The following is a 14,247-nucleotide window of genomic DNA, read 5'->3' as shown; positions in this document are numbered from 1 at the left end:
GCTATAGACCACGGTCTTTAGAGGTGTTTTTGTATCAAAGGCCACTATAGACCATAGTCTTTAGCGGGGCTTACCCATCAAACGCCGCTACAGCCCATGGTCTTTAGCGGCGCTTACCCATCAAACGCCGCTATAGACCTTGGTCTTTAGCGGCGCTTAACAAACAAACGCCGCTATAGCTCATGGTTTTTAGCGGTGCTTTTAGAAAAACGCCACTAATTTTGGCAGATTTGAAAATTTTTTTATTTTGTTTTTAGCCCTCCTGTAAAAACAAATCAGAAGAAACCAAATCTAACCAACCGAAAGTAATAAATTTATATAATATTTAAAATAAATGTCAATAAATAAAATAAAATTCGTATTATTCTGACAAAAATTGTAAAAGTTAAAATGATAATACCAAAGTCAAAATTGAAGTATATTTACACGATAGTCTAAGACGATGCATGGCTATTCATCACTGAAACATCTTCATCATATTCTGAAGCTGCTGCTGGAGTTCATCAAACTTTTTAAGCTGTTCTACTTCCCTCGCTGCAGCCTCTACTTCCCTCATTGTAGCCTCTGCTTCTCTCGCTGCCACATTTGCTTTAAGTTGCTGCTGGAGTTGTTCATACTTTCATTGAACCTCAGCTTCTCTCGCTGCTGCCTCTGCTTCTCTCGCTGCCGCATCTGCTTTAAGTTGTAGCTGGAGTTCTTCATATCTTTTTTGAACCTCAGCTTCTCTCGATGTTGCCTCCGCTTTAAGTTGTGTAATTTGCTCACTCGTTGTCGCTTGCATCTGAGCTATCTGGTCTCTTAACCTCTAAACTTCAGCTTGAGCCTGACTCCCCGAATGCATGTATTGTTGCGAGCTGGATCCAAAATATTGGGATGGGTTAACAAAAGATCCTTGAAATCGAACCCAACCATACCTTTCAGGACCCAAAACTTCAGTGATAATCCAGTTATCAATGTCGTCAATATGAACAGAACTATCACTGGAAGCAATCACTTCGTACTCCGCCTTTTTATCCTTCAGTTTTTCCTAAAAAATAAATCACATAGTTAAGAACGCAATATATATTAAAAAAACAAATGCAACATAACTTAACAATATTTGCATTACAAGAAATGAAATAAACCATTAGAAAATAAATAGTATAAATAATTAAAACAAGTCAAATTGTATTAAGCAAGCGTACCATAATTTCTGCAGACTTGAGAGTCATAGGGTTTCCATCTTTCTTCCTATGTAATGTCAAAAGTTGAAGGCATCCAACTTTTGACCCGACAACACTTCCTACAATACAAGAGTAAAAATATTATTTGATAGAAAGTAATAAATATCTGTCAGTATTAAAAAATTCAAAATACCTCGGCCTGAGCTACACACGCAAAACTTCTCGACCCAGCTGTATGCGTGAATTTTTGTTTTTGCCTACTACTTGTTCCAACTCGTTCACGATCCTACGTTATGAAATTATTAGTACGTTAATTAGTAAATACTATAAACCAAAATAATTACAAAATTTTTGTAGTAACACATACCTCTCCTTTCTTCGAAGTCCAAAATCTAACGACCTCTTCCCACTGGTACCTCAGCATTCCCGACGGGACATTTTGTAATTTCTCGCCGAGTGTTGTTTTTGTCTTAAAATAGTCTTTCTTTAAAGTGCTCTTATGGTCTCTCCATCCTTTTCCCAATGCCTTCTTTACATAAGCATCGGAGACCTCTAGAGCAAATCTCGCCTACAAAAAACACAACTTAAGAAAGTAAATGTAAACGAAACTTAAACCCAAGTATTATAAATGATATACACGTTTTGTTACCTTAATGTTGTCGAGAGCTTGGTTCTTGTTACTCTCGGGCACTTTTTGCCATGACTCGAAGTTAATTGGCAACATATTTGCATTCCGTGCTAGAATGCCCATGTATCCTGCTAAAAGGCGAGCTTCTGATCCAACAGGCTGACTAAAGCTATTACTGGATACTTGGACACGCTCGACTGGATCTAGATCGTATAAATCCCTCAGTAGCGTACGTCCGCGAACTCTCCGCGTCCCACCAGTTTCAGCTGGAAAATAAAAGTATTGTAATATAAGAAATTAATAAAATAAAATAAATAATAAGTCAACACACATGTAAGTTAAATGTTAAATTACTTTGAGCTTCTATAGGTTCCTCAGGTGTAACCAGAACATTCAAAGATCCAATAGCAGTCTGTTGTTCAGTGCTGTTTGTTTCCACCAAGTTTGGAGTACCTTGAACAATGCGGTGCGCTCGCACGGGTCTTCTAGGCATTTTATCTGCAATACAAATAAATTAATTGAAAACTTAATATACAATTAAAATAATAATATGTTTAAAATAGTTGAAATATATAATAAGACCAATATTATGATTTGGTATTACATATAATTAAATAATCGTAAAAGCTTACTATATTATAATCCATAAATATCTTCGTCCGTATCCTGGCGGACCCATTGACTGTGTGTACTAGTACTAGGGATGTTTTCGTTTAAGTTTTGTTCTAGAAATGGCAAAGTTTGTGTTCTGTCGTCAATGCCATCTCTACTTCCACTGCCCATGTCAAACAAGTCCCTAGGGATGTTACGGAGTACAACGTACCAACCCTCATCAATTGGATCTTTTGAGTAAAAAACTTGTTTGACTTGAGAAAAAAATACGTACGGCTCATCAATCAATTGTTGTCCTGTATGAATCAATCGAGTGAAGTTCACCATTGTGAAACCAAATTGATCTTGCTTAATTCCATGACCAGTATTAACATCGGCCCAATCACCTCGAAATAAGACAACTTTCCATTTTTCGTAGTAATCCAACTCAATTATATCAGTAAGAAGTTTGAAATATTCTACATTTCCCTTGACAGGATTGTTGTCCCTAGCACTAGCATAACTAGTAATTGAGGAGTTAACAACTATTCCACAATTTTGCGTTCTCCTCAATCTCTCGCGATATTTTGTATGAAATCTGAATCTGTTTATGAGGAACGCACTATATCTTTTAACCACCCGATTTGGACCTTGGGAAAGTCATTTAACTTCGTCGGTCACGTTCTTCCCACTCCAAACCTATTGTATGAAAAGTAAACTAAGTTGATAAAAATTTTATGAGAAAAGATTATAATTATATGTCGTTGAAAGCTACAATTACATACCATTTGGGTTAACCATTCATGGAAAGATTCTGTGAACAACTTATTGATATCTCGAAGTTGTGTTCTTCGGGAGCGCGAACGAGATCTCAGTATTTGTTTGTACTCACTATGTAAAAAATATGTTCCGCTTGTTAGAAGATAAACAATTTAAAGGTGATGAATATTTATCAAATTTCTAGAACTTACTTGCGTAAAGGTTCCATTGATTCGTTGTGAAACAGAACATACCGATGTGCTTGTACCCACGAAAAATCATCTAATTCTGCAATTTCCACTTTGCCGATTGGTTCTCCAAAACTTTGGAACAAATAAGTATCAGCCAAGTTATGATCTGTGAGTCCAGCATTTCTATTTGGTCTGCTCAACCTTGTTTCGACATCATCCAAATAACGCGAACAGAAGGTCATACATTCCTCTGCTAAGTAGGCTTCAGCAATCGATCCTTCTGGATAACGCTTGTTGCGGCAGTAAGACTTTAATTTGGATCGGAACCTAAACACGATATGAAACATTATGAAAAGTTGTACTTAAAGGCATATAGGGTTTAGGGAAGGAGAGTTTTTAAAATAAATTAACACCTTTCTATGGGATACATCCATCGGTAGAAAACGGGTCCGCCAAGAATTACTTCTCCCGGGAGATGGATTATCAAGTGAACCATAATAGTGAAGAAGGAAGGCGGGAAGATTTTCTCCATGTTGCATAAAGTCAATGCGGCTCTATCCTGTACCTTCTGAAGTTCTTCAACATCCAAAACTTTGCCACAAATGGCTTTCATTATATTGGATAGTTCAATTATACAAGACGTCACCCTTTTCGACATACAACATCATAGAGCAACTGGCAGTAAATCTTGCATTAAGATGTGATAGTCATGTGATTTTAGCGAATACAGTCTTCGATCTTTAACACTAACACATCGAGATATATTTGATGCATACGCATCTGGAACCTTTATATCCTTCAGCACCGTACAGAACACTTCTTTCTCTGTCCTCGACATCGAAAAAATTGAAGGCGGCAACCGATATTTCCCATTAGGAAGTGGATTCGGATGAAGATTAGGTCGAATTCCCATTTGGACTAAATCAAGTCGACTCTGAAGATTGTCTTTTGATTTTCCATCTACATTCAAAATTGTACCCACAGTGTTCTCGTAGACATTTTTCTGAATGTGCATAACATCAAGATTGTGTCGTAAAAGCTGATGCTCCCAATAAGGCAACTCAAAAAATATACTTCTTTTTTTCCACAAGTCCGCCTCATTGGGATCATCCTCTTCATCGGAGTCATCATCAGCTTCATCATTTGATCTTCTATTTATTTGCGTGTTTGCCGGGTGGTTCATCTTTCCATAACTGAAATTTATATCTTTCAACATGAACAAGATATCAGATCCACTTGTCTACGAAGGAGCTTCTCTGAACTTTTCGGTACCGTCAAATACTGAACTCTGAAATCTAAATCTATGATTTTTTGGTAACCACCGACGATGCCCCATGTAAGAGAACTTTTTCCCATTGTATAACCATTGCGAACATGTTTGTGCAGCACAACAAGGACACGCATAACGACCCTTTGTACTCCAACCGGATAAATTGGCATAAGCGGGGAAGTCATTAATGGTCCACATCAAAGCTGCACGTAATTTAAAGTTCTCCTTTCTCAGCACATCGTATGCCTCGACACCAGCCCATAATTGTTTTAACTCTTCAATAAGTGGCTGTAAATAAACGTCGATATCATTTCCGGGCCCTTTCTCTCCAGGCATAATCATAGATAAGATAAGGGAAGATTGCTTCATGCAAATCCACGGAGGCAGATTATGAGAACAGGCACTCTTGGCCAGTCTTGTCTGCAGATGCTCATGATCTTGTAAGGATTAAATCCATCAGATGCTAGGCCAAGCCTCACACTCCTAGGATCGCTTGCAAAGGTTGGAAATTTATTGTCGAATGATTTCCAAGCTAAAGAATCTACCGGATGCCTTAATAATCCATCATCGGTTCGTCCATCATGGTGCCACGTCATTGACTCCGCTGTCTTCGACGACATGAAAAACCCTTGAAGCCTTGGTATCAGCGGAAAATACCGCAAAATCTTGACCGGCTTCGTTCTTGGTTGTGCATCATTTTCATTGTTGTTCCCATCTTCTGTGTTTCTATTTATCCAACGGGATTCGCCGCATACATGACAGCACTGTTGGTTTCTTCGATCGCCCCAATACCACATGCAGTCATTCGGGCAACTATGGATTTAGTTGTACCCAAGACCTAAGTCTTTTATCATTTTCTTCATATCTTTGCATGACTGAGGGATTTTTGCAAACGGAAACATTTCTCTCAAAAACTCTAGCAGCATTGTCAAAGAGTTTCCGGTCCACCCTCCCAAACATTTTAACTGGAAAAGACGAACGCAGAAAGCCAATTTGGAGAATTTTGACCCCTCATATAGTTCTTCGTTCATGTCATTAAGTAGCATGTAGAACTTCGCCGCTTCTCCATTCGGCTCTTCAGGAGGTACAGTTGTTCCCGGTTCGGTAAAAGTATTTGCACCAACATTACAATCAGCAGATGGCACAAAGTCGGCTGGGAACGACTGCAAACCATGACTGTGCATATTAAATGCATCCCGCAACATACCTTCCATGTCATCCCCTCCAACGGACTGATGGTAAGATCTACCAGGATAAGAAACATCCATTGTTGACGATGAAGTACTAGGTGGGCATTCTCCATGGAAAAACCATTTTTTATAACCCCGAACAAACCCATCAACAATTAAATTCTTGTATACAACTTCACGATAATGCTAGTTTATGTTGACACACTTGTTACAGGGGCAAAGAATCATGTTCTCTTGGCTTGCATATTGAAATGCAAAATTCAGAAAAGTCTGTACTCCATTTCGATATTCGTTGCTTACCCTTGATAAATTCATCCAAGACCGGTCCATTTCTTAATTCTTGGAAGTCTGATTTTCAGCAGATATTACAAGGGTAAGTTTTTCACTTATAAGTATTATTTCACTATGTAAGTTAAGATATGATATATATTTATGTATTATGTCGTATTATGTAAGTTATATAACCCGTTAACGATACCTTAAAATGGTATATGTTAATATTAGGCATGCTCTACACAACTAGACTAAACAACACTCAATAAAATAAATACAAGATATTTATTTTCCTTGGTAGTTATTATGGAGAACATGGGTTTTATTTTGTTTTTCTTAACAATATTTAAGAAAATCATTATTTTTAGATTTGTATCTAATTAGACCTCAATTTAAATAAAAAAACAAAAATATTAGATATAAACTAAATATTAGAAATTAATTTGATACGATATGCAAAGATAGAGACATATAAGTTAATACTTTTTAACCTTTATAAACATATTACCTAAGTAAATAGATAAAATAATAACATATTTTAAGCTTAAATTTAATGTTTGAAATTGTTGATGAGTTAAATTAAAAATATAATTGTAATTTACTCGAAATAATCTTTAAATTTATTTGGTGTTTAAAATTAAGAATTTAGTCCCTACGAGCGAGATCATTTATTTATTATTTTCTTAAACTTGCTTTCCCATTTTATTAAATTAATTTTTATAATTCAATTAATTATATCTATTATAAATTGTTTCCATATTGCGATTAAAAACTAGCATAATTAATAAAATAATTAGGCGTTAACACGTGACATTTAACGGTAAAATAAATAGAAATATAATACAAAAAATTAGTTTACTCTTTATAGAAATTAATTTATTTATTCTTTTAATAAGTATAAAATATAATTCGACTCTTAGTATAAAATATAATTCGACCATGATTGTTATATATATAAGCATCAAATAACATAACCAATAATATTCCAGATATTTTCCTCTTTTGTTCCAAAACTGGAAATGACAATAAGGAATGAGCAGACGATAATGATGTCATAACAATTAAAATAATGACATAACAATTCATATTAATGTATCAATAATAATGTCCATTGCATTTATCTTTCTTCACCGGAATCTTTTTCGAAATTTTAATTTTCAAACCCTACCTTACATTATAGCAAAATGCTAGAAATAATGTCCATTACATTTATCTTTCTTCACGGAATCTTTTTCTAGCATCGGTATAGGTTAGCGACTAAATAAGAATCTTCTTATTATTTTGATTAAAAGTAATAAACTAATTAGGACATACTAATATGACAAAATGCATAATAAATTTTTGCTAAATATTTTTATGTTTAATTTGGTTGGGATTTTATTGATTATAAAATGTTACCAAAATATTTAATCTACGTGACTAAAATTGTTTCAAACTCTCAAATTTTAATATATACACACACTAAAATTGAGTATTGACAACTTAATATTTCAAGAAATTTGTTTGCGCTTTGGGTATTACTCAATTGATTTTTATCTATAATCAAAGCCTTCTATGAAAAGCATAAGAGTTCAAGGTTTTCTTAATATCTTGATCATTCAAATTTTACAGATGAAATTGGGTAGAAAAGAACATTTACTATAAATAGATTTTTTCTCGAATAAATGGATTTAATCTCAAGCATAAGATAAAGAGGGTGTGAAAAGTGAACTAATTTTTAAGGTCGAGTTTGGAGTTAATTTAAACAGTTAATATTATTTTCTTGCCCTTTAATAACAAACAATTTGATGAAAAATTACAAACGGGACAAGAAACCAACGAACTAACATAAATTTTTTATATAAACAAGCGACTGCTATTCACTCATAAAGATAAATGACGTGAGGAAAATGAAATTGTAGCATTATGCCATGCCATGATGCAGCATTTAATCACACAACACAATAAACATCACTTAAGTTTCTTAGCAATATGATGGTAAAAATATATTAGCACAGAACACACGTCAATGCTTTTCAACTTAATCTTGTATTAGCACAGAAGGAATCATCAAGAAATTGTACCTAATTCACATACCTACTAAACGATGCAAAAAACAGAAAAGGAAGCAATGAAATGGAATTGAATGAAACCCTAAACACAAACCCTATAAAATCAGTTCCTAACCAATGAAACCATTCAGAAAATAAATAAACATTCGAAGCATTACATTACCTTCAAAATGATGAACAAAAATTGAAGAGGAAGACCGAAAACCCTATAAACAGAGTATATTTTTTTTAATGTCAGTTTCTCAGCACAATAACAGGGAAGGAAAAATAAAATTAACAGATTGGGGAAAACCTAATGTATACGGAGGCAGAATGGGGAAAGCAAACCTTGAACACTTATTCCCCCGACCACCAATTCCGACAATGCTCCTCGACATTCTCCGTCAACTGTCTGTGTCTACGGAATGTACGAACCCGATTTTTATTAGTTTTGCAAGAAATTGAAACACCCAAACAAGGGAATTTGAAAGAGATACAGAATTGATTTTCAGAAATGGGAGAAAGCAAAAACAGTAAATGGAGTTAGGGATTTCAGAACTTAGGGATTTTAGAAGAGGAAAAATGAAATTGGCACTGGGAGAGGGGGTATACCCCGAAATCTGATCTCTCACTAAACGACGCCGTTTCAATTAAATATATTTGTGGCGTTTTTCAAAGAAACGCCACTAATAATTCAGTTGTTATAATATATTTTTTTCTTTTTATTTATAATTATTATTTTTAATAAGTTTCTTACTTAATACTTTTTTTAATTGATAAAAATTATTAAAAAAATTTTAATTTTATACAGTATGATTAATTTAAACATTAACAACATTAAAATTTATAAATATTAATCCCAATACCCTAAAATACAAAACTTTCATTTGCGACGTTTTTACAAAAAAACGCCCCTAATACCAATAAGCAGTATAAAAACGAAGACGTTTCGGTTACACGTTTTGTGGCGTTTTTGCAATAAACGCCACAAATCTTGTTCTATAGCGGCGTTTTCTGTATAAGCGCCGCTAATTTTTCAATTTATTTTATTTGTCTTTATTTATAAGTTTAATGATTTTTAATAGATTTTTTTTTGATAATTGTTATGACATTATTTTAAATTGATACATTAATATGCATTTATAAAATTATTTCAATTTTATGCAGTATATATAATATATAACATATATGCATAGATATATATCGTGGCATATATTATATATATAACCCTGTCACTTATAATCCTATATACTAGTGACATAAAAAGAAGTAAAAAGCAGAAAGAATTTTAATTTTTTTTTTGCTTTTGTACCCTAAAACCCGAAGCTATTAATCCCTTATAACCCGTAAACATTAAAATTAAAGGCTAAACCCTAGCTAACTCGTATTCTTCATGCAAATTCGAACGCAAAAACCAAGCATTGTAACATTCAAATCAATAAGGGTGAACCATAAGCCATAAACATCAAGCCGTAAAACAGTAAATTTGATTATTACATCTTATAAGCCGTAAACCTCGCATTAAAACTAACATGTAAACTCAAACACTAAACCCCATTCCTCAAGCCATAAACCTAAACCCAAAACCCTAAACATAAAATTATAATACTAAATTAATAAACATTATGTATCGAACCCTAAAACCCCAAACCGTATGCAACAAAACTTAAATATTAATCCCAATACCCTAAAATACATAACTTTCATTTGCGGCGTTTTTACAAAAAACGCCGCTAATACCAATAAACTGTATAAAAACAAAGTCGTTTCGGTTACAAATCTTGTTCTATAGCGGCGTTTTAGATATAAGCCGCTAATTTTTCAATTTATTTTATTTGTCTTTATTTATAAGTCTAATGATTTTAGTAGATTTTTATTTTGATAATTGTTATGACATTATTTTAAATTGATACATTAATATGAATTTATAAAATTATTTCAATTTTATGCAGTATGTATAGTATATAACATATATGCATAGATATATATCGTGGCATATTATATACACATATATATATATATATATAACCCTGTCTCTTATAATCCTATATACTAGTGACATAATAAGAAGTAAAAAGCAGAAAGAATTTTTTTTTTTTTTTTTGCTTTGTACCCTAAAACCCGAAGCTATTAATCCCTATAACCCGTAAACATTAAAATTAAAGGCTAAACCCTAGCTAACTCATATTCTTCATGCAAATCCGAACACAAAAACCAAGCATTGTAACATTCAAATCAATAAGGGTAAACCATAAACCATAAACATCAAGCCGTAAAACAATAAATTTGATCATTAATATATCTTATAAGCCGTAAACCTCGCATTAAAACTAACATGTAAACTCAAACCCTAAACCCCATTCCTCAAGCCGTAAACCTAAACCCAAAACCCAAAACATAAAATTGTAATCCTAAATTAATAAACATTATGTATTAAACCCTAAAACCCCAAACTGAATACAACAAAACTTAAATATTAATCCCAAAACCCTTAAATACATAACTTTCATTTGCGGCGTTTTTTACAAAAAACGCCGCTAATACCAATAAACAGTATAAAAACGAAGTCGTTTCGGTTAAACATTTTGCGGCGTTTTTGCAATAAACGCCACAAATCTTGTTCTATAGCGGCGTTTTCTGTATAAGTGCCGCTAATTTTTTAATTTATTTTATTTGTCTTTATTTATACGTTTAATGATTTTTAGTAGATTTTTTATTTTGATAATTCTTATGACATTATTTTAAATTGATACATTAATATGAATTTATAAAATTATTTCAATTTTATGCAGTATGTATAATTTAAATATAACCAACATTATAATTTATAACTTACTGAAATTATTCAAATTAATATAATGTATAACAATTTTAATTTAGATCCCAATATATGCTCTATTTTAAGCTAACAAACAAATGTACGTACGTAACTAACACAATATTAATATATATATATGTTTCATAATATATAACTTATAATATAATAATATAATTCAAACATTAATTGAGAATATATAAAAGAATGAAATAATATTTTAGATTTTTTAATTAGCGGCGTTTTTACACAAACGCCGCTATAGACCGAAGAATTACCGGCGCTGTTACACAAACGCCGCTATAGACCGGAACATTAGCGGCGATTCTCCATAAACGCTTCTTTAGAGCGGAGCATCAGCGGCGGTTTATAAAAAACGCCGCTATAGATCGGATTATTTGCGGCGCATAAAAAAAACGCCGCTAAAGATAAGACCATTAGCGGCGCAGACACAAAAACGCGACTAAAATACCGGTACTTTACCGACGCTTAACGCCAAACGCCGCTGAAGAACGGAGTATTAGCGGCGCTTGGGCAAAACCGCCGCTAATGTTCCCAAATATATGAAAACGGCGTCGTTCTATGTTACTCTATTGCGGCGCTTTTTGTAAAACGCCGCTAATGCTTGGTTTTAGCGGCTTTTTTATGTAACGCCGCTAATGCTCGATATTTTGCGGCGTTTTTCATAAAATGCCGCTAATGCTTGATTGTTAGTGGCGTTTTTTGTCCAAACGCCGCTAAAAGCGCCGCTATATCCCTATTTTGGTGTAGTGATATCAACAAATAACGCTTATGTTTTAACCCAAGCCAACTACAAGATACAAAAAAGGATAACATATATCACCATTTTCAATAACCAAATATTTTGATATGAGAACATATATCTTTTTATCAATCACATGTTATTTGATACATTTCTTCTCACATCAAAGGCACCAAAATGCCCTAAATTTTATAATCTAAAACTATAGTTCTTCAATATATAAAACTCTTCTACGTTGCTCAATAAAGATCCTTGTCGAGGATGGCGCTTGCCTTGCACATCGCTTTTAATGCTCAACTTTAGGCATGGTGATTCCTTTACCTTCAGTCATGTCAATTTCTTCGTCTCCTAGCCTTTTCCATTCGAAGCATTGGATCAATGCCCCCAAAGCTAAGTTGACCATACAATGAGCCATGCTTGCCCAGGACATGCCCTCCTACCCATACCAAAAGGCAAGTACTTGTGTCCATGGTATTTACCTTCATTCTCAAACCTTTTCGGCTTGAAACTCGTTGGATCATCCCACAACTCAGGGTCTCTTTGTATAGCCCATGCATTTATTAACACAATGGTGTTGCCAGGCACATCCTACCCACCTATGGTACAGTTACCGGATGTTCTATGAGGCACTAGAAGTGGGGCGGCCGGGTATAGTCAAAGGGTCTCCAACATGATGTTTCGAAGGTAAGGTAGTTTAGCAATATCCGATTCATCAATAAACCTTTCTTCACCAACTTGAGCATCGATTTCCTCCTTGGCTTTCTTTAACACCTCTGGGTTATTCAGTAAATTCGACATGGCCCACTCTACTGCCACCGCCGATGTGTCAGACCCAACGAGAAGCAATACCTGCAAAGAAAGAAGATGATATCAATCATCATATTCCCTTGATGCAAGCCTTTTAAGTAAATAGAGTAAACTTGATTTACATGTATAAGCCCTTTGATAATTTGATCAGTGTAGCTCTCTGGTTCCGATTCTTGTAAAGTAAGTAGATGATCAATCATCATATTTTCTCCATTTGCATTTCGACGTTCATCGATTAACCCTTACAAGAAATCATCCATCTTCTTAAAGAGCTCCATTAGTTTATTCTCATAATTACCAGCCCAATTCAGTATTGGCAGATAATCTGCCAGATTCCCTGCGCCACCATTTTCAGCCACCTCTACTATGAACTCCCTAAAATCCTTTGCCTCACTGTCATCAGTCACATCTTCACCATAATATCTCTTTCCGGCCATCATTCTCATGAGGTTATTAAATGTCAAGTCTGCAAACATTGATTTAAACTCTACCTTGGCAAAAACTTCATGCGAGTTACGAGATAGTTTCAACAATAATCTTCGCATTTCATCTTTCCTGATGCCATAGAACTTGTTGATACGGTTCGGTGAGAAGATTTCGATAGTGCAAATACGACAGAGGTTACGCCAATAATCCCCATATAGCACGGTTATAAGTGTGGTGTGATTATAACACAGGTGTTTGCTCAATAGCAAGTTGGGGCGGTTGGCTAACACAATATCATTCTTGGTGAAGCATTCCTCGACCAGTGAGAGTGATAAAATGACCACTGCAAGACGTGAACCTAACTGAAGGGAAAAGACTAGACCGAGCTTTTTTAAAAGCTCGAGGAAGGGACGATGCAGAGATGGGTTTATTAGCAATTGAAAGTGGCCAATGATCGGAAGAGAAAGTGGACTGGGTGAAAAGTTTTCCTGGCGAGGTTTTGATTGAAACAAGAACTTGAAACCCAGAAAAAGGAATACAAGGGCAAGAGATGAGTAAAAAATGGTGGCTTCTTCCATGTTTTGGTTCATTTCCTACTTCTGTTTCGAAAATGTAGTGGCAAACATAGTTGGGCCTACGTAAGTAGCTTAATGTAATGCATGATGATCCACTCACAGTCTGTAACTTTCTATGCAGCTGACGGACAAATATCAGCCATACATCTCAATAAAAGAAATTGACATACCTGAATTGGCCGTAAATGATTGATTATAAAGTTTTAGAATTATCTTTTTCTTTTTATTTTCTTCCTAGTTTTCTCGCTTCCTACATGTTTAGAATTATATATAATTTGTATTACATTTTAAGTGTTTGTATGATGAGCACGCATTTTATTGATTTAATAAAAAGTTATTAAATAAAATTTAATTTCGAAAGGCTTTAAAGTAAAATTACTGAAAATTTTGTTATTTCGCATCAGTCGAGTCATCTAAATAAAAAGAGTATTGATTGACTTGGTATGTTTTCTGTCATTATCATTAGGCTTCCAAGTCATGATAATGTTTGGCCTAACAAGTTTGTTTGATTATAGAAGCATATTTTCAATATATGTAAAAAAGAAATAAAAAATTAACATAATTCCCATTTGTTGAGTGAAATTTCCACGGCTTTGTCTTTCTAATTCTAGTAAACGTGGGACTTTTGGCTTCTTTCTAGTGTATTTGTGATCATTACGTTACCTTGATGTGGTAAAATAGACGGGGAAGAATGTCCCTGCAGCCTGCAAGGTTACAATATTTTTCTGAAGGTTGACTAATCTAGATTACGTGAAAGACAGAATGG

At 34.2% G+C, this 14,247-nt stretch overlaps 1 pseudogene; it reads right to left on the bottom strand.

Annotated features, from left to right (window-relative positions):
• Window positions 1–11,795: 11,795 nt before the first annotated feature.
• Window positions 11,796–13,484, bottom strand: LOC105803975 (cytochrome P450 81D11-like; annotated as a pseudogene).
• Window positions 13,485–14,247: the final 763 nt, after the last annotated feature.

Source organism: Gossypium raimondii, chromosome 11, assembly GCF_025698545.1.
Source record: "Gossypium raimondii isolate GPD5lz chromosome 11, ASM2569854v1, whole genome shotgun sequence".
NCBI lineage: Eukaryota > Viridiplantae > Streptophyta > Magnoliopsida > Malvales > Malvaceae > Gossypium > Gossypium raimondii.
Note: the sequence above shows the minus strand (reverse complement) of the source record. Positions and strands in the feature narration are given on the sequence as shown.